Here is a 24,900-nt window from a genome sequence, read left to right as displayed (position 1 = left end):
TGAAGAATTAAGTGATGGTTTTGATCCTTGAGAAAGTAACTGAGCTCCTAGCAGTGGGAGCACAGGTAGGCCTTAAGTTACTTCGCCTGGTGGGGCCCTCAGAGATGCCTCTAAGGCTGAAGTGGCGACAAGATGAGGTGGGGACTTCTGACAGGGTCAGAAATAAGGCAGCAACAATAAGCAGTGCTCATAACCCATTACAAGTCAGGCTCTCAGTGAACATACTGCCACCCCAGTGCACTCCAGAAACTTCAAGAAGGGCACGAAGGTCAACAGGCATCGAGACTGAAGTCAGTGCCTGCAGGCAGGTCATCCTCTTGCTCCTCCCCACTCTAGGGACACTTCATCTGGCACCACTTGTAAGGCAGACTGGGAGAAAGGACAAGGTGGAGAGGAGGGACACATGAGCAGAAGCAGGAGAAAAGATGCTTCCCACAGCCTCCCGCAAGCCATTTACTCACCCATTTTCTCCAAGTACAGATTTTTTTTTTTTTTTGCAGTGCTGGGGCTTGAACCCAGGGCCTTATGCTTGCGAGGCAAGCACTCTACTAACCGAGCTGTATCCCCAGCCCAGAGATTTGCTTTTAATGCTTCCTCTACATCTCTGAAAAAGACGAATTGAAACAGAAGCCGGTTGTCCTATCATCCTGCACACGTTCACCCTCACAGTTCTGGGTGTTTTTCTTCACTTGTCCAAGCAGAACAACCTAACCCATGTGACACACATGCCACAAAGTTGTACTAACAAGACAAAGGTATTCATGAAAGCAGGTTTTTGCAGAAGGAAACACACAAAGAGTCTGACTATACAATCTAACCATAAAACAAAACTGTGACTTTATTTCTGACATGTTTCACACACACTGGAAACAGGTAAACAGCTGAAATGGAAGAGCCCACCTAGGGTCTCCCATGTCTGCGTCTACTTGGGCTGACATCACACCACACAGCAGCCTGGAGGCCTCAAACAACAGAATCAACTTCTCACAGTTCTGGAGGTTGGAAGCCTGAGATCACGACGTCTGCCTGGCCAGCTTCCACGGAGGGTTCTTTTCTTTGTTTGCACGAGTTGCCCTCCTGTGTTCTTGCATGGTGCAGAGAGTAAGCCCTCTGGCCTCTCTGCTTAGAAGGGCAGTGACTTATCATGAAGACTTTTGCCCTCATCTAATGCTACATGTCCCCCAGATGTCCCATCTCCAAATGCCACACAAGGAGGGTTAGGGCTTCAGCACGTGACTTTTGGGGTGACACATATTTAGTCTATAACACATTTCACAAGTCCCATTACATACCAGTATTACATGAAAATACCAAAGTTTACTCATATAAATATAAACAATTTATTTTCAAATAAAAAAATCTCCCTGCTCTGAAGTTCCTCATCTTGTCAGTAGCTCCTGGTTCCTTCCCATTAGTCTATCTTGGCCATATTAAATTTTCACACCACATCCTCATGTCCTTGAAGATAGTATGGTGAAGACTACTGCTGCACCCCATTAGGAGTGCTATCTTTATCTACCTAAAAACTGTCAGGTGAAAGCAGCATCGTATTTTGCCAGGAAGTTCCTTTTATGTGATAGTTTTGGTTCTGAGGAACAGACTCAAACTCTGCCTTCATGTGAACTCAAATTGGGCTCATCGCCCCATCTACAAAAACAGACTTCACAATTCCATTTTGTTGTATGTGGCCAGTGAAGTATCTTCAAAACTACACTAGAAGTAAAATATCAAATGAAAAATAGCCTTCATTCTCAAAGCTAATCTAACCTCCTGAGCTTGCTTCAGTTTATTCAAATCCACAGGTCAAAAGTCACTAGTGACTTCTGTTCTTTGGCTTTCAAAACGGGACACAACATCAAATTGTCCCATATATACGAAATACATATTAGAGATAAATACAGACACATCTCAATACACAAAGGTTTAGCTTGTGAGTTTTTGGCTTTACGATGGTGCAGAAGCATATGTTCTGTAGAAACTGTACTTCAAATGCGATCTTTTCCTAGGCCAGCAACAAGCACCATGATGCTCTCTTTTGATGCTGGGTGGCAGCAGTGGGCACAGCTCCATCAGCCATGCCATCGTGAGGGTAGATGATCAGTACTCTACACTGTGCTGTTTGCAAAGCTATGATGTTCGTTTTAAGTGTGCTGTTTACTGTATTTTCAGTCTCTGATGAATTCACCAGGATACAACCCCATCCTAAGGATATCTGCACATTTCCCCCATGCCTCTGACTGCTTCTTTGACAACCTCATCCTTAGCTTTTAGAGTAAAAACATTAGGCCTTTTCTTCAGAATGTGTGCTCTGGTGTCGAATCAGGGACGAGCTGCGACTATACGCCTTCCCACACTTACTGCATTCATAGGGTTTCTCAGAAGAATGACTCCTCTGGTGTCGAATGAGGTCAGAGCCACTGCTGAAGGCCTTCCCGCACTCATTACACTCGTAGGGTCTCTCTCCAGTATGACTTCTCTCATGGAGGATAAGGGACGTGCGCTGACTAAAGGCCTTCCCACAGGTCTGGCATGTGTATGGCTTCTCTCCGGTGTGAATTCTTTCGTGTTGGGCAAGATGTGCACTCTGGCTGAAGGCCTTCCCACACTGATCACATTCGTAGGGTCTATCTTCGGTATGAATTCTCTTGTGTCGAGTAAGGGATATTCGGTGACTGAATGCTTTCCCACATTCCTCACACTGATAGGGTTTTTCTCCAGTGTGAATCCTCTGATGCTCAATAAGAAATGACTGGCGGCCGAAAACTTTGCTACATTTATTGCACTTGAAAGGTTTCTCTTCAGAGTGAATGTTCTGATGTATTTTAAGGTTTGCGGTTCCAGAAAACATCTTTCCACATTCCTTACACTCAAAGAGCTTCTTCTTCCGTTTATGTATTTTCTGATGCTGAATAAGGGATGAATGACGATTACAGACCTTCTCACATTTGTTGCATCTATACAGCTTCTTTCCATTATGAACCCTTCGATGCAGAATAAGGGTTGAAAGGCGCCTAAAGTCCTTTTCACATTTATCACATTTGTAGGGCTTCCCTGAAGTGTGAACTCTCTGATGAAGCAGAAGGGGTGAAATCCTACTGAAGGATTTCCCACATTTTCTGCACTTAAAGGCATTCTCTAAGTCACGACTTCTCCACAGCACACTCTGACTTAAGGCCTTCACACTTTTATGGGGTTTCTCTCCAAGATGCATTTTTTCATGTATAACAAGGGTTGGTTTCTTTTTGAAGCCTCTCCCACATCTACTGCATTATGTATTTTCTTTCTACTGTGAATCCTCTTATGAACTAAAAGGGATGACATCCGACTAAAGGCTTTCCTACATTTTCTGCACTGGTAGACGCTCTCGACAATCTGGATGTTGTGATATACACTGAGAGATGGGCATGAACTCAAAGCCTTCCCACACTTAGAGGTTTCCTTTCCATTATGGATTTTTCTATGAAGAATAAAGGCTATTTTTTTAATGAAACTTTCCCCACATTTATCACACTCATGGCTTCTCTCTCTACTGTGAACTCTTTGATGAAGAATGAGAGATGAGATCTGTCTGAAAGCTTTTCTACAATTACCGCATTCATAAGGCCTCTCTCCAATATGTGAGTTCTGATGAGTTTGAGAGAGACGCTTCGACTAAAGGTTTTACCACAGTAATTGCATTTTAAAGATTTCTTCTGTGAATTACCTTTCCTGGGTTTGCTTAGGAATGAATTTTTGCTGTAGCCCCTGTTCCCTGTGGAAACCTTTTGTTTTGTAGAAAGTGGTTTCTGACAGCTGCTTTGCCCGGATTTGTTGCACTGATTTGGTGGTAATTTCTTGGTCTCACACTTAGACCTGGAGTCTGAAAGATACCAAGAAATTAATTGTTTGTTTTCCTGTGCTTGAAAAATGAAGCTTGTACAATATGCATGCAGTTATTATCATTAATGATCATAAGAACAATGATAACCAGAACAGTAACTTTTTAGTGTCTTCTACAGTTTGAATTATCATACAAAGAATTTTAAAGAAACAGTTAATATTTCAGGAGAGTTTGCAATGTGAAAGTAAATAAATTGAAGTTTTATTTAAAGAATAAAGTTTTACCATATAGAACATACAGCCCCACAGATTGTCATTAGATAAATGTAGGTTTGTTATATGAAATGTCCATAAAAGGCAAATCTACAGAGACAAGATCAGTAGTTGCCTGGGTCTAGAGGAGTGAATTAGGATTATCTATAACTTGACATAAGGGATCTTACTGGGATGACCAAAATATTCTAAAACTGAATTGTGGTGATGGTTACACAATTTGTGGAAATGTGGTAATGGTTACACAATGTGGAAAACATATTTTTTAAAAAATCACTGAGGGCTGGGGAGATAGCTCAGCTGGTAGAGTGCTTGCCTTGCAAGCACAAGGCCCTGAGTTCCATCCCCAGTACCGCAAAAAAAAAAAAAAAGAAAAAAAATCACTGAACTTAAAATATCTGAATCTTACGATGTAAATTATACTTCTGTAGAGTTGTAAACCCCCCAAAATGTAGAAATCAAATATTTAAAGAATATAAACCTACTAGCAATTAGAATTCAGTATTTAGATTTTCAAGGGTGAAAACTATGAACTCAGAGAAGTAGGGAATCCAAGGAAAAAAGGTTACAGATTAGACTAAATAAAAATGAACTGCTTCTGGAAAAATAGATGAACTGGAGTAGGACACAAAAATCCAGATAATTTAAAATGACTATTTGTATGCAAGACTGATTATAAATCTGAAATTATATGGAACAATAAACACAACATAGACTTTAGAACAATACAGTAGCCACAAGGCACGTGAATCCACTGAGCACCATGCCATGTGACTGGTCTGATGTGGGATGTGCTTTGTGAAATACACTCCAGATTGTGAAGACAGTACAAAATGGGCATATAAAATATCTTGTTGTAAAAATAGTGATTAGATATTGCAGTATTTTGAATATACTGGCTTAACTAAAAATAATTTTGGCTGTTTGTGAAGTTATCTTAACATAGATAGTAGCACTGATCAAATACGTGGCTCGTGCTGTATTCCCAGTGCAGTCATGGGTTACATGGGACTGGAAACTGCTGAAGAGTCTGTCGTCGTCTAACTACGCGCTGTGAGGAACACTGCACCCACCACTGTCATGCCTCTCAAATGCGCACACAGCCCCTCACAGGGTCTCCATGAGCACTGGACACACTCCAAACTCCTGACACATGCTACACTCACCTTCGTGTCGCCCCAGGATTCAAATTCTAAAAACAAAAGCTTGCATTTTTTTGTTGATGTCTGAACATTTAGAGGAAAAAAACCCCCAAAGTACAAGGCCATTCACAGCCTTCATCGATCATACTCAGGAAGATTAGCATGCATCTTTTATAGAGACTGATGTGTTTGCTTTTGGGATGCTGCTTCAGCCCCTGCTGGGTGTGTTATGCAGTGCAAAATACATGAACTGCTCACCTTTCTCAAATTGGAACAATTTTGAAATGTGAAGCACAATCTCCTCAAAAGCTTCTGGAAAGAGTTCTGTTGTGGCTGTAGGACTATCTCATAGTTATCATTAGGAGATGTACCATAAAATAAGCAGGCAAATGGGGAATCAAAGAAGACAGGCCAAGGACAACTTGCCAGCAAGGCTAGGAGCCTCAGCCAAGCGGAAACCCAGGACTTATCCTAGTGTCCATGCTGCCCCACATCCTGCTGTCTTCCTCTCCTTATTCGGGATCTCATTTTTTTGTGTGGATACTAACATCATCTTGGATCATCTCTCTGCTTTCTGTCTGGAAGCCCCTTAACCACAGCTCATTTAAAAAAAAAAAAAAAAAAACAAACCCACAGCTCATATCAGAATTAATCCTAGCTCATTAGGTCAATGTGAAAATATAAAACCACTAAAAACATACTAAAGTAGTATGGGATATATTCCAAAAACAGAGGAATTTCAAACTACTTAGAGCAGAAAAAACAAGGTGAATGCCTATACCATCATCCACACTTCCATGTAACCAAATAGAAAAACAAGAGGAAGTAAAATCAGCCATAAGACAGGAAGGGAAATATGTGAACCAAAATGAGACATGGAATGCTTAAATGACAGGAGGATGCTTTCCAGGCTGCTCTGGGCATGAGACCCAGGTAGTGGGTATACAGCTGCACTGAGGTGGCTGAAAGATGGTTCCCACCAGGATTTAATACTGTACCCTCAGAGCACTTGGGCACTCAAGTCGGATACAATAAAGAAAAGAGGAAAGCGCCCAGGCTGCGCCCAGAAGCCTACCTGCCTGCCCACCGGGGCAAAGAGAGTGGGTCAAGCAAAGCGCCAGGGTGTCCTGGTGCAGAGGAAGCAGACACCAAAAGCGTCACCTGAACTTGTGGAAACCAGGGTCAGTCCCTGGCCAGCACATTCAGTGTATCCAGGGGCTGCAGGGCGCCAGGTCCCCCACATTGGCAGGCCACAGCACTCGACACCTGCCCAGCACCTGCCCGGTGAGCAGCAAAGGCAGAGGGCAACTCGGGAGCCGAGCCCAGATGAGAGTGACCCCTTGGGGCAGGTCAACCCAGCCTCTCCAAGAAAGGCACCTTTCACCCAGCCCACCAGACCTGAAGGGCCGCAGGCGAGGTGCCTGGGCCTGCAGGGATCAGGCCCCAGGGTCCCAAGCGCAAGACTCTGTACCTGAGCCACGGCAGCACAGTGCAGAGGGGACCGAGCTTCACATCACACAGCTTTACTCCTGGTCAGCAGGGAGCTTGGAGCGTGACCCTGACAGCACAGGGTGTGCCCCGCGCCTATTCTGTCCCACTTCACTCAAGAAAACTGGTAAGACAGTACATGGGCAGTGCCCACCCGGGTTGGTCAAACACTCTGATCATGTCAGTGGAGAAGGTCCCTTCAACCTACACCCAGATACACGTATACACACAGTTCTGTGTTTTGTTTTCTCTCATATTCAGCATTTGTTAAGTGTGGTCACCGTTTTCTAGATTTCCTTGTGAGGGTGAGGGTTCACTGGGCTGAATACCTTACTTTGATCTTGTACTGTTTTCCTGTCCTCATTTCTCTTATCATCTTATCTTCTGCTACTGGCCAATTTTTTTAAGAGATATTTTTAGTTGTAGATGGACACAATACCTTTATTTATTTCCATGTGGTGATGAGGATCCAACCCCGTGCTTCACACATGTGAGGAAGTGCTCCAGCACTGAGCTGCAACCCAGCCCCGTGGCAAATCCAGGTGTCCTTTCTCCCTCTCTCCCAACAGCACGACTTGACTCTCTCCACTCCACAAATACCAAGCCACTCTCTTCTGCATCTTCTCCGTTCGTTTTCTGAAACTGCAACGTCTCCTCTAACTTCCTAACACATTTCCTCCCCCCCCCCCCCCCCGACTGTATTCCTGTATCACTCAGAACTACCTGGTTCACATGGACCAGCCCCACCGTTAATGCTGACACCATCACTGCTGAACGGGTGAGTCGACACCTCTGTTTGCTTTAAAGCCATCGCTGGTCCGTGGTATTCTCACTGCTGACAATTGCTGAGCCCACTGATCCTGTTCGTTGGTGGCAATTAATGTTTAAGATTCATAATAGGATCTGGGTATTTAACACTGTTTACTATTTGTCATTTCCAACAGTTTACTGTTGTTTATTTTGCCCCCATTCTGTGAGTTACTGCAGGACATTAAAGGTGCACAGGTTAGAGACTCTGCTGCTGAACTAAACATTCCCCGACATATATCAACTCACAGAAGCAAGGAGATTAAAGCCCCAAACCAAGAACAAGAACCCAAGCAGGAACACCAGAGATGGACCTCAAATCCCACCCCTTGGCATCATACGTCAAAAACAGGTAAGTCCCAGAACAGATAAAATAACTACACATAAAAGGACATGCACAAAAGAGGTAGAGGAATCCACTTAAATTGATGCATAAGACCAAGACTTTTGAAAACATGAGAAATCAGACAAATAAATCTCCCCTTAAAATTCACAATCCCCCAACAAAGGATCCCACTGATAGTGAGATAGGCAAAAACCCTGAGAAAGATTATTAAAAAACTAATTATCAAAATGTTTAATGAATTAAAAGAAGATCTGGGATTGTGGCTCAGTGGTAGAGCGCTTGCCTAGCATGTGTGAGGCACTGGGTTTGATTCTCAGCACCACATACAAATAAATGAATAAAGTAAAGGTCTATCAACATCTAAAAATATATATATACTAAAAAAAAAAAAAAAAAAAAGATCATCTTAGGAAGGACTTAAGACAGCAATTATATAGGAACATTTGATAAAGAAATAGAAATAGAAATAGAAAAGAAACCAACCTGGATTCCTAGAAATTAAAGACAAAAGCAATCAAATTACAAACTCACTTGAAGGCATCACTTACACAGTAGACGGTGTAGAAAACAGAACCTCAGCCCTTGAAGGCAGAACTTCAGGCACTGAAGACAGGGTATATGATCTTGAGTACAAAGAATTCAAAAAAGAAAAAAACACCACATGATCAGAACATACAAAAACAACTCTGGGACAACTTTAAGAGACCAAAACTGAGAATCACTGGGATACCACAGAACATGGAGCTACAAACTAAAGGCATAAAGACATTTTCAATGAGATAATTACAGAAAACTCCCATATCAGAAATGAGATAAACAACCACATACAGGAGGCTCACAGGACCACAAACAGACCCGCCAAATGAGAAGCTTGCTGAGACATACAATCAAACTCCCTAAAATAGAAAACAAGAAAGATATATACATGTATGATTACACTACCCATGTGACTCTGTACCATGTTCAGCCAATGAAAGAAGGTGTGCTCCATTTGTGTACAATGTGTCAAAAAATTTTCTACTGTCATGTATAATTAATTAGAATAAAAAAATTTAAAAATTCAGAACAATTCAGAAAACCCCAATCAATAAGTGAGCAAGTTAACTAAAAAAAAAGAAAGAAAAAGAAAATAAAACGAGGAAAGAATATTCAAGCTCAAGAGCAAAAATATTCAAGCTCAAGAGAAAGAAAATCTGGAAGACATGGACAAATTTCTAAACACACATGACCTGTCCAAACTGAACCATAAAAATACAGAAATTCTAAACAAAAAATATTTCGCATTTGGAGCCAAACCAATAAGACCCACTTCTGATTTCTCTGCTTATATCCTATAATCATGGAGGGCCTGGAATGAGATATTCCAATCTCTAAAAGAAAACAAATCCCAGCACCAAGGTTACTATACCCAGCAAAATTCAGTTTCAAATTCAAGGGGGAAATGAAAATCATTCCACAACAACAACAAGAATAAACTAAAAGAATTTAAGAGCCCCAAATTAGCACTACAAAGAATATTCAAAGATAAACTTCACACAGAGGAACGAAAAAACGATTCCCAAAGTCCACAGAAGTGCAACAGAACAAACCACTAAATGACAATCAAGACAGTATAAAATACAGCAAAACACTTCAAAATGGCAGGAAACCACAAACACATCCATACTAACGATGAATGTTAATGGTCTCAACCCACCGATGAAAAGACACAGATTAGCAAAATGGATCAAAAAACAAAATCCAACTATGTGCTGTTTACAAGAGACTCATCTTACAGGCAAAGATACCCACAAGCTGAAGATAAAAAGATGGCAAAAAATATTCTAGGCACATGGTTCAAGATAAAAAGCAGGAGGAGTTATTTTCATATCTGACAAAGTACATAACAAATTAATTAGAAGAGACAAAGGTGGCTATTCCACCCTAGAAAACAATTCAACAAGATATAACCATAGTAAACATTTATGCCCCAAATGTCAATGCACCCAATTACATTGAAAAATTACTCCATGACATTAAGTCCCACATAGACCATAACACAATAGTATCAGGGGATTTCAATACCTTATCACCAAGACTGGTCATCAAAACAACAACAAAATCAACAAAGATATCTCCAACCTCAAGAGCACTATAAATTAAAGGAACCTAAAGGACATCTACAGAATATTCCACCCAAAAACAGCTGAATTTACCTTCTCAGCCTACAATAAAAAATTATAGAGAGATCCATATAAATAAGCTGATGCTCCACCTCAAGGCCTCAGAGAAAGAACTAACCCACAAACCAGTAGAAGACAGAAAGTAGTTACGATCAGAGCTGAAATCAATGAAACTGAGAATAAGAAAACATGCAGGATAAATACAATAATGAGTTGGCTCTTAGAAGACAGATCAGAAAAGAAAAAGGAAATATCACCACAGACCCCTCTGAAATACAGAGGATTATCAGATGCTATTTTGAAAATTTATACTCCTATAAACTGGAAAGAAAATCTGGAAGACATGGACAAATTTCTAAACACACATGACCTGTCCAAACTGAACCATAAAAATACAGAAATTCTAAACAAAAAATATCAAGTAATTAAATTGAAACAGCAATTAAAAGCCTTCCAGAAAAGAAAAGTCCTGGACCTAATAGACTCTCAGCAGGGTTCTACCACACCTTTACGGAAGAACTAACACCAATCTTTCTTAGATTATTCCACAAAACTTAAGGAGAGGGAATATTCCAAATGCTTTTTATGAAGCTAGTATAACCCTAATACCAAAACCAGACAAAGACACATCAAGGGAAGAAAACTATAGACCAATATCCCTGATTGAGGGCTGGGGTTGTAGCACAAAGTAGAGCGCTTGCCTAGCATGTGTGAGGCACTGGGTTTGATTCTCAACATCGCGTATAAATAAATGAATAAAAATAAAGGTCCATCAACAACTAAAAAGATTTATCAGAAAATATTTAAAAAACAAAAAACACATCGAGAAAATAATATGCCATGATTAAGTGGGTTTCATTCCAGGGATACAAGGTTGGTTCAATATATACAAATCAATAAGAGTGCTCTATCACTGAAACAGGATTAAGAACAAAAATCACATGATCAACTCAACAGATGCAGAAAAGGCGTTTGATAAAAATCCAACACTATTCATGTTAAAAATGCTGGAGAAGCTAGGGATTGAAGAAACTTACCTCAACATCATAAAGTCCATTTATGACAAATCCAATGCCAATATCATACCAAATGGAAAAAAACTAAAAGCATTTACACTAAATTCTGGAACAAGACAAGGCTGTCCCTCTCATCACTCCTATTCAATACAGTTCTTGAAACCTTAGCCAGAGAAATCAGGCAAGGAAAGGAAATCAAAGGGATACAAATAGGAAAAAAAGAAATCAAACTATCTCTGTTTGCTGGTGATACGAAACTATATCTACAAGATCTCCCTGCAAAAAACACCACTTGGGGATTAATCTAACCAAGAAGATAAAAGAGCTCTACAATGAAAATGAAAATTATAGAACACTGAAGAAAGAAACTGAAGACCTTAGAAGATGAAAAGACATACCATGTTTTTGGATAAGCAGAATTAATATTGCCAAAATGGCCATACTACCAAAAACAATATACAGATTCAATGCAATCCTCATCAAAATACTAATGACATTCCTCACAAAATTAGGAAAAAAATTCTTAAATTCATTTGGGAGAATAAGAGACCCAGAATATCCAAAGCAATATTAAGCAAGAAAAGTGAAGAAGGCACCACAATCTGTGATCTCAAATTATATTACAGAGCTGTAATAACAAAAATAGTATGGTACTAGCACTAAAATTGATATGAATATCAGTGGAATAGACGAGAAGACACAGACAAACCCACTAACCTATGGCTGGCTGATATTTGAAAAGGTGCTAAAAATATATCATGGAGAAAAGACAGCCTTTTTATTAAATGGTGTTGGGAAAACTGAACAGCTATCTTTCACCCTGCACAAAATTAAAATCAAAATGGATCAAAGACTTAGGAATTACGCTGGAAACCTTATAACTGCTGGAAGAAAACACTGGTCTACCCCATCATATAGGTGCTGTCACAGATTTCTTTAACAAGACACCCAAAGCACAAGAGATAAAACCAACAATCAGTAAGTGGGATGCCATTAAGCTGAAAATCTTCTGCACAGCTAAGGATATGATTAACAGCGTGATGAAAGAGCCTGCAGAATGGGAGAAAATTATGGCCAGCTACTCCTCTGATAGATTAATATCCAAAAAACACAAAGAACTCAAAAAACTTAACACCAAAACCCCCCAGACAACCCAATAAATGAATAGTCAAAAGATCCAAACAGAAAGTTCTCAATAGAAGAAACACAAAAAGTTAGTAAATTTATGAAAAAATGTTCGTCATCTCAATCAATCGGGAAAATGCGAATCAAAACTATAGTAAGATTTCAACTCACTCCAGTCAGCATGGCAATGATCAACACTACAAACAGTAAGTGCTGGAGAAGTTGTGGGGACAAAGAAACACTTGTACATTGTTGGTGGGACTGTAGACTAATGCAACCACATTGGAAAGCAGTTTGAAGATTCCTTAAAAAACTAAGGAGGGAACAACCATACGACCAAGCTATCCCACTCCTTGGTATTTCCCTAAAATATCTAAAATGAGCATACACAAGAGACACAGCCACATCATTATAGCAGCACAATTCACAAGAGCTAAATTATGAAATAAACCCAGATACCCATCAATAGATGAATGGATTAAGAAATTCTGATACACACACACCAATACAAATACAACGGAGTTCTACTCAGCTATTAAAAATAATGAAGGCTGGGGCTGGGGCTCAGTGGCAGAGCACTTGCCTAGCATGTGTGAGGCACTGGGTTCTATCCTTAGCACCACATGAAAATAAATAAAATAAAGGCATTCTGTCCATACACAAGCACAAAAAATTTGTAAAAAAATGAAATTATGGCATTTGCTGGTAAATGGATGGAAAGGTAGACTATCATACTAAATGAAATTATCCACACCCAGAAACTCAAAGGTCAAATGTTTCCTCTCATATGTCAAAGTAGGAGTAAACTAAAGGAAATTGGGACAGAATAAGATTACATAAAAAAAAATCACATACAAATTAAAAGAGAAGTGAAAGGAAGTCTAGTAGAACAGAAGAGGGAGAAGGGCTGTGTCATGAACTGAAATAGACTTCCATGATGATGTATGAGTCAATAGGATGAACTCAACTACTATGTAGAACCATAAAGCTCTAAAGAAATAACAAAATAAAATGGTCAATGATTTTTATAAATAAGCTCCCTATATAAGCTAACATTCTTTACAAGAACCGTAAAGTCACTATAAGAAATTGAAAGTTCATGAGGAGCGAATTTACAAGAGAGTAAGTAAAATCAGAAAACAAATGTCAGCAAGTACACAGGAGAAACAGTATGGTCTATGTAGGAGAGTGTGGACATTCAGAGGATCTACAAGGGGTCAAAAAACACACTGCCAGGGCTCCAATCCTTCCCCCAGTGTCTGCTGGGTGAGAGACCCTGAACAAATTAGTCAACTGAAGATTTAAATCCTCATCTGTCACACAGGAATGCAGAGGTAGCCACAATACTGTGGGACTACAGGCCTTTGCATAGAACATGCACACAGGAAGTTCTCAATAAGCTAAGAGTTTTTAACGACAATATCCAGTACTAGTGAGTATGAAAACCAAACTGACACTGTGCCTCATTTCTGTCCGTGGTGCTGATTTGGTCTTTTTCTGTTAGACCAATGGCTGTGATCTATTACAGTGAAAGACTAGAAAGCAAAATCAGCAAAGGAACAGGTTCATAGGGCAAGGTCCAGTGGAACTGAAGCACAACTTTCAGGAATTAGCTTCCTGTGGAGTCACAAGCAACAAACTATGTCTGACAACACATAGGCAACATTGTCTACAAGAAAAGTTACTAGAGTTAGTGCCCAGACTTGCTACTGGGGACTAACAAGCTGACAAATCTGTAAAGAAATTCGGAAATATTTAGTCTGAAAAAAGGTCCTATCCTTTAACCCAGCAATCCCATTCCTGTGACTCAATCCTATAGCAAAAAGACAAAAGCGTGCACATGCACACATGTTGACATTAATGTGAAATTAGAATCTAAATGGAAAATGGAATGACAATAGAACATTTTGACCATAAAAAAATTGTGAAGAGTAGAAAAATCAATTTTATAATAACTATGACAATTTCAAGAAGTAAGTATAGTTACTGATAAACACATGTAGCTATTTTTTATCTTTTCCTTTTTCTAAACTTTATGTAATTTAAACATACATAGTATGCAACAGTATTTTGGTGAAGGACATTTCTTCTCTTTTGTCAAAACACAGGCCCCACTGTTTTCCCTGTGCTGCCGTATCTGGCTTAGAACCCAAAGTCTCCAAAGCCGAATGCCTCAGTTTGTGGCCTCTTCTCCTGGCTTACACCATATTACTGACCTCTACCCCCAGCCCAGGTGTCCCATGTCCAAGGAAAAACGCAACGAATGAAGACAGACAAATCAAAAGACTCACAACTGGGCCAAGGAGGAATCTAGGCTGGCTTCTCTGCACAGGTTTGGGTGTGGAAAATGTAGTGGGGCCTCTCAGGAACTTTAAGAGTTTGCCCCTCACGATCGCCTGGCTCTCGTGCAGAATGCTTCTTACACAACAGCAGAATGAATGTCGGTCTGCCCCGCACTCACCTATTGCAATCCTCTCTCCCAAAGGAATGGCATTTAGAGGTGGCGCCTCTGAGAGGTAATCATCAAGTCATGAGTGGAGCCCTGCTTAAAGAGGAAGCAGAGCTTCCTCCCGCTTCGAGCTCCAGAGGAAGGCAGCTGTCCATGACCAGAAAGCAGGCCTTCCCCAGGCACTACCCGCCAGTGCCTTAATCATGAACTTCCCAGCTTCGACTGTGAGATGTGAGTTCTTGTTATGAACCACCCAGCATCTGGTATTATCCTAGGGGCTTGAATGGGAAGAAGTAGGCTTTGTCCTCGGTCACTCACCTGGGCCCCCGTGTCTTCTCGGTGGCTCCACCATCCATGGTGCTTTCCCTTTCTCCAGTAAGGCGATGACATTTGGCCTCCGAGAGGAAAGACCTGCACACAGGACAAACATGGGAAGTGACCACACTGTCAGCACCAGAGTCAGAGCCAAGCCCTGCATCAATAGGGCAAGGGTCTACCAACCCAACAGGACATACGGGACGTGGAGGGCAGCTGGAGAGTGTGACTTGTAAGAAATATATATTTGAGGCCTGAGGTTGTAGCTCGGTGGTAGAGCACTTGCCTAGTAGGTGTGAGGCACTGGGTTCAATCCTCAGAACATGTAAATAATAAAGGTGTTATGTCCATGTACAACTAAGAAAAAAAAAATTCAAGACAGAGAAATATATATTTGATTTCTATCCATTTCCTGGCATACACCTCCTCAACCCTGCAAGTGTTGTCTTTTGTTTGCTAATGAGGTAACTGGTGGCCAGATACTCCTGAAAGCCTTGGCATGGGCCAGAAGATCCAAGCATGTGATCAGAGTTGGGCCTTTCACCTCACCCCAAAACTCTGGAGAGGGCCCAGGCGCTAGAGAGAGATCACTGATGGTCGATGATGCCATGAGGACTACATAATGAAGGCTCCACGAGCCCAAATACAAGTTGGGAGAGCCTCCTGTTGCTGCACTATACAGGGTGGCACACCTAGAGGGGGTGCAAAAACTCCACACCTCCCCTCACCTTGTCCCATGCAGTCCTTCACCAAGCTCTTCATCTGCATCCTGACATATCTTTGATATTAAATTGGTAAGACCTCAGTCACATGCTTTCCTGAGTTCTGGGACAGAATCTAAGGAGGGGATTCATGGGAACCCCAAATTTACAGGTGGGTCAGTCAGAAATTTCAGAGGCCTGGACTTGTCAAGCGGGGGCAGTCTGAGATGAAGCCCCTAACCTGTGGTTTGATGAAATCTCCAAGTAGTGTCAGAGCTGGACTGTCTGTCAGGTATTGGAGAACTGCTTGGTGTGTGGTGAGAAACCGATACACATGTGGTGTCAGACCGTTCTGTGATGAGTGGTGAGTGACAGAAAGAGTTTGGTTCTTAAAATCTTTTACCATGAGGATGAACTCAGTTACAGCCAGTAGAGCTGTTCCTTTCTAACTCCACAAAACCAATTCTCTTCCTCAACAATGGAGTCAGCTGCTGGGAGATGGTTTAGTAGGCCACCATCTCTCAGTTCCCAAGCTCCACCCTTCTGTACTCTGTCTTGTCACACTGGGGCGGGACTCTGTGATACACTCTTTCCCTTCCACTCAGCATCTACTAAAGGGGCTCTGCTGATTTTTTTTTGATATTTTTTTTTAATTACTGTAAACAAATGGGATACATGTTGTTCTCTGTTTGCACATGGAGTCACGGCATACCATTTGTGTAATCATAAATTTACATAGGGCAATGTTGTTTGATTCATGGCTCTGCTGATTTTGATCTCTGGTTTCTGTCCCTGCACTCCCAGAATCAGCCTCCTCTGGCTCCCCCAGAAGTACAAACCAACAAGGCAGTGCACCCCTCCCTCCTCAGAATCTGAACCCATGTTCTAGGCCCCTTCCTTTAAGTCCTAAAAAAAGTCCCAAACTCTCTCCTGTGATCTCCTGGCCTCAGGGACAGTGGCTGCATCCTACAGTTACTATCTCTGTGTGACACTGGTGTTCACTATTCAGCTTCTAAACACAGCCTATCAATTCCTTATAGTAAATTTTCCCAAAACAACTAGGGTGTCCTCAAAAAATTGCATACACAATTTCACATGACCCAGCGACTCCACTCATTAAGTATCTACACAGAAGAAATGAAAACATACATCCGCACAAAACATGCATATCAGCATTCATAGCACATGAATGTTTTCACAGCAAGGTGGAAATAATCCAAACACCCACGAGGCTCATGAGTGAACAAATAAGACATGGCCCATTCACACAATGAAACCCTATGTAGCAATGAGCAGAAATGGAGTTCTGACATGCTGTAATACAGATGGACTTCAAGAACACTATGCTAAGTGAAAGAGGCTGCGCACTTAAGATTCCATTTGTATGCAAGCCCCAGAACTGGCAAGCTCAAAGAGGAGGAAGAGTAGCTAGCAGTTATCTAACCTGGGAAGACAAATGAGCAAGGAAAGATGAGTGATCCTAATGGGCACAGGTAGTCTTTAGAGGGCAATGAAAACATTCTAAAATTCACTGCGTGGCTGGCACAGCGGCATATGCCTGTAATCCCAGCAGCTCAGGAAACTGAGAAAGGAGGACTGAAGTTCAAGACTAGCTTCAGCAACTGAGTGAGGCCTTAAGCAAATTAGCAAGACCCTGTCTCAAAACAACAACAAAAAAATTCAGGGGACACAGCTCAGGGATTAAGTGTCCACTGGCTCAATCCCAGTACCAACAAATTAATTAATTTGATTGACTGTAATGGCTATACCATTCTGTTAAAACACTAAAAACAATTACGTATTTTATGTGGATGAACTGTATCACAAATGAATGATACAACAATAAAGCTGTTAAAAATTTTAAAGAAACAAACAAACAAACAAACACTACAACTGGATTAGCATCCATTTCCCTAACTAAACCCTAACCGTAAATGTCCCTTAACAGGCTTGTTCTAGATCATGGGGAAGAACCTTACCCAGTGAGACCAGGTTCCTGTAGTTTTCCAACATGACATCTTCATACAAATCCTTCTGAATGGGGCTTAGCCATTCCCATTCCTCCTGGGAGAAGTAGATGGCCAAGTCCCCAAAAGTCACTGGTGCCTGAAATGAAAAATCACATGTCCATTCACCATAAACTTGTGCTTCTACAAAGCTGGAGAAAATGGTGGCCTCATCCCAACACAGAAAACACACGGTACCAGGAATCATGCAGGGAGCATTCAGGGTTCTGAGGACAAAGCAGGCAAGGGTTTTACAAAAATTAAATAAGATGTAGTTCAATATGATACAGCTGCTTTTAAAGAGTATGTTGCAGATGCCAGGGGCCATGGCACACACCTGTGACCCCAGAAGCTAAGGCACGAGAATCACAGGTCCAAGGTCAACACCTTGGACAACACCTTGGTAAATTCAACAACACCCTGTCTCAAAATAAAAAATAAAAAGAACTGGAAGTAGAGTGCCCTTGGGTTCATCCCTGGTATGAAAAAAATCCCAAATAAACCAAAAAAGATTATGTTGCATAAATAGCAGAGCAACTCAGATCTGCTGGGCATTTATGAAGAAAGGCATCTTTAAGTTCCTAACTACCCTGACTCATTAGCCCTCAAGCTAACCACTGATAAGGCCCTGCTGCCAGGACCACAGTTTAACTGTGTGGATGAAGGATCTGAGGCCCACAGAGGCAAGGTAGCTGACATAAACAGAGGAGGACCTGGCAGTGGATCCCCATTCAAGCTCTGTTAAACAGCATATGAATAAGTTATGTGTGGCAAAAAGTTCCTTGCAGGTATACAAACCACTTTACACAGGGAGACTGGCTTGGCTATTGGTTGTTGCTGGCTTGAAGATGGAAAAAGGGGGCCAAGTGGAAATCATGAGATGGAACTGAATTCTCCTAGTAACCAGTTACCCTGGAAGAGGACCGGAGCCTCAAATCAGAATACAGCCAACAGACACCTTGATTTTGGTTCTGGGAGACCCGAGCATTAGACCCAGCTAAGCCATGCTGTGCCTAGACCCTGACCCACTGGACTGCACAGTAAGAGGTGCATGCTGTCTGAAGGGGTGAGTTTGAATTTGTCGCGACAGCAGGAAAGAATGAATGTCCCCAACATGGAGGGAAGCGTGTTTGTCATGAAAAACTGCACTTGCAAAACTCATCCTCAAGACTGCTCCTCTGTCCAGTGGTGTGTTGACCACAGGAGGTGGGTGCTGCATGGCCCTGCCTCCAGCGCACCCACAGGTTCCTCTCAGACTTGGATCTTAGCTGGGAACTCTGCTCCATGTTAATGTGGGTTTTTCAAGGAGAAATGGGATGAACACGAAGCACATGCTGAACTCCTCTGCCTAAGCAGGTCTCATCTGGACTCTTGTCCACACCCAGAGAAACCAGTTCTCATCCTCCCTCAGGAGAGGGCATTGTGCCAGAACTGCAGGGCCCCTAAGGATGCTGAATGGTGAGTGGTCATATGCATACTGAGGAAGGGGGACAAGGGCACTGGGCAGATTCCTGGACCACTGGGTCCTTCTCACTTCCCATGCTCCAATGTCACAGGGAGAAAACCAGGGACCAGGAGTCTCCCATAAGCAGGAAACCTCTGGAAGGAAAGCAAACGGCTATACCTTACAAAACAGGATGGAATCTTCCTGAAAAGAGAAACTGCCATTCACCTTGGATTTGGATTTCCGCCGCACAGCAGGCATCCTTTCCCCACTCTTCAGGGTCCCAGTTCAGAGGGAAGTGGAGAGCTGGAAAGGCAGCGCTGGGGAGGAAAGAGGTCATGGGGTAAAGTGGGCCTCCTGAGTGGCCCCAAAGTCCCCTGGACACAGGCACACACATGTGCACATACAAGTGTGTGCACAGAAGTCAAGGCATCTATAGCATGCCTGTCCTATCCCCAAGGTCAGGCAAGGGCAGGGAAGGTCACAGCCAACAGTGCCCTGTTAGGATCTGGCAGGCTCCTGATCAGGAAGTAAATGAGCAATGTGCTAGTATTCCATCATCCACTCAACACACATTTATGGAGCATCTATGGGTACCAGGCACTGTCCCTGGCACTGGGGAGAGCAACAAACCAGGACAAACAGCACCTGTTCCCATGCCCCTGTACTTCCAACAGGGAAAAGCAATCCACATGGAGCACAATGATAGCCAAGGTCACTGCTTGAAGGGAAGAGGGCTAGCATGGGAGGGTAAAGAATGATGCGGTGGCCAGGGTAAGCCTCTCCCAGGAGGTGAGGGTGAGCTGAGGTCTGAATGCAGGAGGATGTGACCCACAGGGTCACAGTGGGAGAGCTTCTGGACAGGGGTACAGTGCAGGCACGGTTTGGTGAAAACAGGGAGAGAGGAGGTCAGGTGACCTGCTGAAGCAGAGTGAGGTGGGAGGGCAGGAGGGGAGGATCAGGAAGGCAGTGAGCAATGTGGATTTGATTCCCAGTGAGAGAAGACACTACTCTGGGAGAAAAGGGAGGGGCTGAGCAGAGGTGACAAAAATCTAACTGTACATTTAACAAAATAAATTTATTTGGGGGTTAGGGGAAGCAAGTGATGAAGCAGAGGTTGGTAGCTAGTGATACAGAAATGTGGGGGACAACAGACAGTGTGGACTAGGGTAGGAGGAATGCAGGAGATGAGATGGTCAAGCCACCTCCTTGGGTTGAGGATGTAACATAGCAGTAGAACTTGACTGGCCTGCAAGAGGTCCTGGGTCCAACTTCTTTTTTTTTTTTTTTTTTTTTTTGGGGGGGGGGGTGCTGGGGATCGAACCCAGGGCCTTGTGCTTACAAAGCAAGCACTCTTACCGACTGAGCTATCTCCCCAGCCCCCTGGGTTCAACTTCTAATACCACAGTCAGAAAAACAACACCCAAACGCCAAAGACCCCCTCCAGTCTAAAGGAGTTTCTGGCTGAATGAGCAACACCTGTGCCATCCAGTGTACATGCCACAAGCCACAAGTGATGAGCAGTGGAAATAAATTCAGTGCAGCCATGACACTAACTATATTCTAATTTCAATTAATTCGCCACTGAAACAAGGAGCAGTAAATTCAAAAATCTCTAGATAAAAATCTATTAGAAAATTGAAATGAAAAACTGATAATCCAGTTACCACAAAGCTTTAAAGTATTTTTAGAACAACCTGGTTTGTCACTCTACTTTTCCAATGATCAATTTTATGAAATAAGTACACTTATCTTCAAAAAGAGAGTAAAGAAAAAGAACATGAAATATTTCACATACTTTTTTTCTATTGGTTATAGGTTAAAATGGTAATGTTTTGAATATACTGAATTAAATAAAATGTGTCATTAAAATGAAATTTAATGATGAATTTGCTTCTTTTTACTGTTTCAGCACAGCTACTAGAATGTTGAACCATGCATGCCTTATGTTATGCTCATTAAGGACAGAGCTCCTCCAGTTATAGAGTTTGTATTCTACCACTTCTCTTCTCCAGAGCACCAACTGTCATGCTTGTGTGGTATCAGAAATTGAACTTCAAGACTACCTCTGATCCTAGCCACCAGGCAGGGTACTTCCTTTTTATGCTCCCAGGCCTGAGAACACACCCAGTGATTCTGCCCAACACTGGGTGCTGAACCAGAGGCAGCATTCAATCATTCTATGCTGAAACCATAGCACAGAGAAACAGTTCTGCTGGCCACAGTCCTCTAACCTTGTCCCCTAGAGAAGAGCAGAGGAATAAACTCTATTTCCCCCATTGGGAAAGTCAGCCTGAAATCCAAAGAACTGTACAATTGCTCTCCACCAAATGTCAACATTTTCCATGGCCTTAAAAAAAAAAAAAAAAAAAAAAATGGAACCACTTAAAAGTGTAAGTTGCAGACCCAACAATAGTTCATCCCTAACACACACATCAGCATGTGCCTCTGAAGAATGGCACCCTTGTACCATAGTGCCAATGACACTGGATTTGTCCAAAAAAGCTCTATACGATTTTCTATGAAAAGGATTCAGCAGGATTCAACCTGGAAAACAGAAATAAGAAGTTTTTTCTCTACAGATGTTCTGTGTCCCTCCTTGGGGATGGGAGGACCATACTTATGGTCAAACACAGATACCGGGTATATCTGTTGGTCAGTCTTGTTCCATTCAATGGTGCCACCCAGAAGAATGCTGGGTTTTTAACTCTTCTCTGTAAAACAGAACAGTAGTAAGAAGTAAGAGCATAAGTAAAGCTAAGATCAATTAGTAAACATTGAATGCTTACATGTGCAGTTTGAGTCCATTAGCGACTTGTTACAGCAGTTACAGGAGACAAGTACAACAACCTTCCATTGTTTCCTTCCAATTCAGGAACCCCTAAAATGGACTTCTTTTGCTTTGTCAGTGGCCCAATGCTGAAAAAAAAAGGGAGGGGGGGTGGTAATTCAGAATTTCAGAAATGCTGGGGTGAGATGAAGGGTTGGTTGCTCATGGCTGAGGCTAGCCTGTAGGGTCACTCCAAAGGGCGGGGAAAGAGCACCAAAACACTGGCCCCTGCCTCAGTTTCCAAGTGTAGCCCAACACAACTACACAGGTGCACAATTCTCTGGAAGAACTCCAATTCCAAAGTTATAAGTGTGATCTGGCAGAAACATTGTCACATATTTGCAAAGTCACTGACAATCAGCATCCTGGTCTCCTAGGCCCAATAAAAGGCCACATCAGATTGTCACATGCACACACTGGAGCAACAGAAAAGCAGGGAGACTCACTGCCCAGCAATGCTGCAAAATCCTATGGGCCTGGGACTTGGAGGGAAGGTGAAACAGCAAGGGTCAGTGTGCCCACAGTACCCTGCTATTGCACCATCCAGCAGTCCAGGGTCCAGATGCCTGCACTATCACACCATCCTGCACCACAAGCTGTCACAGAATCCCTAGGCCCTGTACTCGCCAACCTTCGCTGTTGCAGCATCCCGTGGTCCAGGTCCCACCCTGGCCCCATACTGTCCCGTCATCCAGCGGTCCAAGGTTCACAGATCCTCGCTATTGCATCATCCAGCGGTGCAGGGCCCACCGCCCCCGCACTGTTGCATCATCTAGTGGTGCAAGGTCCACCACCCCCATGCTGTCCCATCATCCAGCGGTCCAAGGCCCACCAACCCTTGCTATTGCATCATCCAGCGGTGCAGGGCCCGCCGCCCCCGCATTGTTCCGTCATCCCGAGGTCCAGGTCCAGGTCCCACGGCCCCTCATTGTCGCAGAATCCCAGTCTCGGGCCCAATCACCCTCGATGTCGCACCATCTCAAGGTCCCAAGCTGTCGCAGAATCCCACGATCCGCGCCCACTGACCCTGGTTGTTGCAGAATCCTGCAATACCCGGCCCACCGCCCCTCACTGTCGCACTATTCCGCAATCCCGAGTCCACGGATCCTCAACGTCGGACCATCCAGCTGTCCCGGGTCCACTGACCCTCACTGTCACACCATCCTGTGATCCCGGGCCCACTGACTCTCGATGTCGCACCATCCGCTACACCTGGCCCACCGACCCCTGCAACCGTACCATCCATCAGTCCCGCGCCCACCGACCCTCGCCGTTGCGCCATCCTGGGGTCCCGCGCCCACCGACCCTCACCCTCGCACCATCCTGGGGTCCCGCGCCCACTGACCCTCGCCGTCGCGCCATCCAGGGGTCCCGCGCCCACTGACCCTCGCTGTCGCACTATTTGGCGGTCCCAGACCCACCGACCCTCACTGCCGCACCATCCTGCTATACCCGGCCCACCAACCCTCCCCGTCGCACCATCCTGGGGTCCTGCGCCCACCCACCCTCGCCGTCGCGCCATCCAGGGGTCCCGCACCCACTGACCCTCGCTGTCGCACTATTTGGCGGTCCCAGACCCACCGACCCCCACTGCCCCACCATCTTGCTATACCCGGCCCACCGACCCTCGCCGTCGCGCCATCCTGGGGTCCTGCGCCCACCCACCCTCGCCGTCGCGCCATCCAGGGGTCCCGCACCCACTGACCCTCGCTGTCACACTATTTGGCGACACCAGACCCACCGACCCTCACTGCCCCACCATCTTGCTATACCCGGCCCACCGACCCTCGCCGTCCCGCCATCCTGGGGTCCCGCGCCCACTGACCCTCACCGTAGCACCATCCTGTGGCCCTGGACCCACCGATCCTCGCTGTCGCGGAATCAGGCCCACCGGCGGGGAACTCGCTCTCGGACACCCCCACACCCTCGCCAGCTCCTCACCTGCGACCCCCTGGCGCCCACCGACACAACTGCGCAATAACTCCGGCGCTTGCGCGCTCGCCCCGGGACCCCGGCCCGCACAGGCCCGCCCCTCACACGCGCAACACGTAGGCGCGGCCCCGCCCCCAGGGCTTCCCCGAGCGCGGGCCCGCCCCCCAGCGCCGCCCGCCCCATCACCTCGCGCCGCCTGAGGCCCCGCCCCGCAGCGTGACGCCACGCAAGCACGCTCACGCGACGCGAGCCAAGCCGCGCGCCAGCGCCCGCTCCTCACCCGGCGGGGGCCGCGTGCGCGCGCCTCGGGGCCAAGGCCCCTCCATGAAGTGCCGGCCACAGCATCTCTCGGCTCGCCGCCCCGCTGGCCTCCAGACGCCGCGCCCAGGCCGGTGTGCTTCGAGGCGGCTTCACTCACGGCCCTGTCGGCCTGTAACTCTCAGAAGCCTCTGGGCGATGCGACTGTGGAAGGCCGCCCCCACGACGCAGGGCGAGGGAGGCCCCGGCCGCGCGGGTCCCCATCTGTCCGATGTGGCGACGAGCTGGCCGAGAGACGGGCAAGGCGACGAGCCCGCGCCCTGGCGGACGGGAAGGTCCAGCGTGCTCTGCGCGGCCCCGGACTATGCTTCCCAGAAGCCCCCGCGGCGCGCGCCCCTGCGGACTGCGCCTGCGCGGCGCGGAAGAGGCGGGTCAGGGCCCGCGCGGCGATCCAGCCCGTGGCCATACGCGTGCGCAAGCCCCGTTTGTATTGGCGGGCGCGGGTTCCCCCGCGTCAGTGCGGCTTTTGCGCAAGCGCGGAGCTATGCTGGCGCTCCCACGCCCGGCAGAGGCAGAGTCACGTGTGGCCCTTTTGGCATTGTGTTCTCCCTGCGCTAGGTGCAGACCCGGGTGGAGAGTGTGCGCGTGTTTGGGGAGCCACTGGCCGCACGGGTCTGCCGCGCGCGTCCTCGTGCAATCTGGCTGCTTTTGCACGAGGGCCCAGTTTCGCAGGTGCAACACAGAAAGCCTGAGATACTTAGTTGGCTGTCTCTAGATCTGTTTTCGT

General features: G+C 44.8%; 1 long non-coding RNA gene across 4 annotated transcripts; it reads right to left on the bottom strand.

The window, feature by feature from the left end:
* Positions 1-814: 814 nt before the first annotated feature.
* On the bottom strand, positions 815-23,985 carry LOC306648097. 4 transcript variants are annotated; one of them, XR_013760288.1, is made up of 7 exons: positions 23,865-23,985; positions 21,883-22,012; positions 21,734-21,807; positions 19,322-19,413; positions 17,623-17,749; positions 14,946-15,038; positions 815-3,859 (listed from the first exon to the last, which is right to left on the bottom strand). It is a non-coding gene; the product is annotated as an uncharacterized lncRNA (long non-coding RNA). The 4 variants fall into 4 exon arrangements; XR_013760287.1 differs by having other exon boundaries at positions 21,734-22,012; XR_013760289.1 differs by lacking the exon at positions 21,734-21,807.
* Between the last annotated feature and the right edge of the window lie 915 nt (positions 23,986-24,900).

The sequence above is a fragment of the Sciurus vulgaris genome (genome assembly GCF_902686455.1).
Source record: "Sciurus vulgaris genome assembly, chromosome: 17".
Lineage (NCBI taxonomy): Eukaryota > Metazoa > Chordata > Mammalia > Rodentia > Sciuridae > Sciurus > Sciurus vulgaris.
The sequence above is the reverse complement of the archived record's forward strand: the minus strand, read 5'-3'. Positions and strand labels throughout refer to the sequence as shown.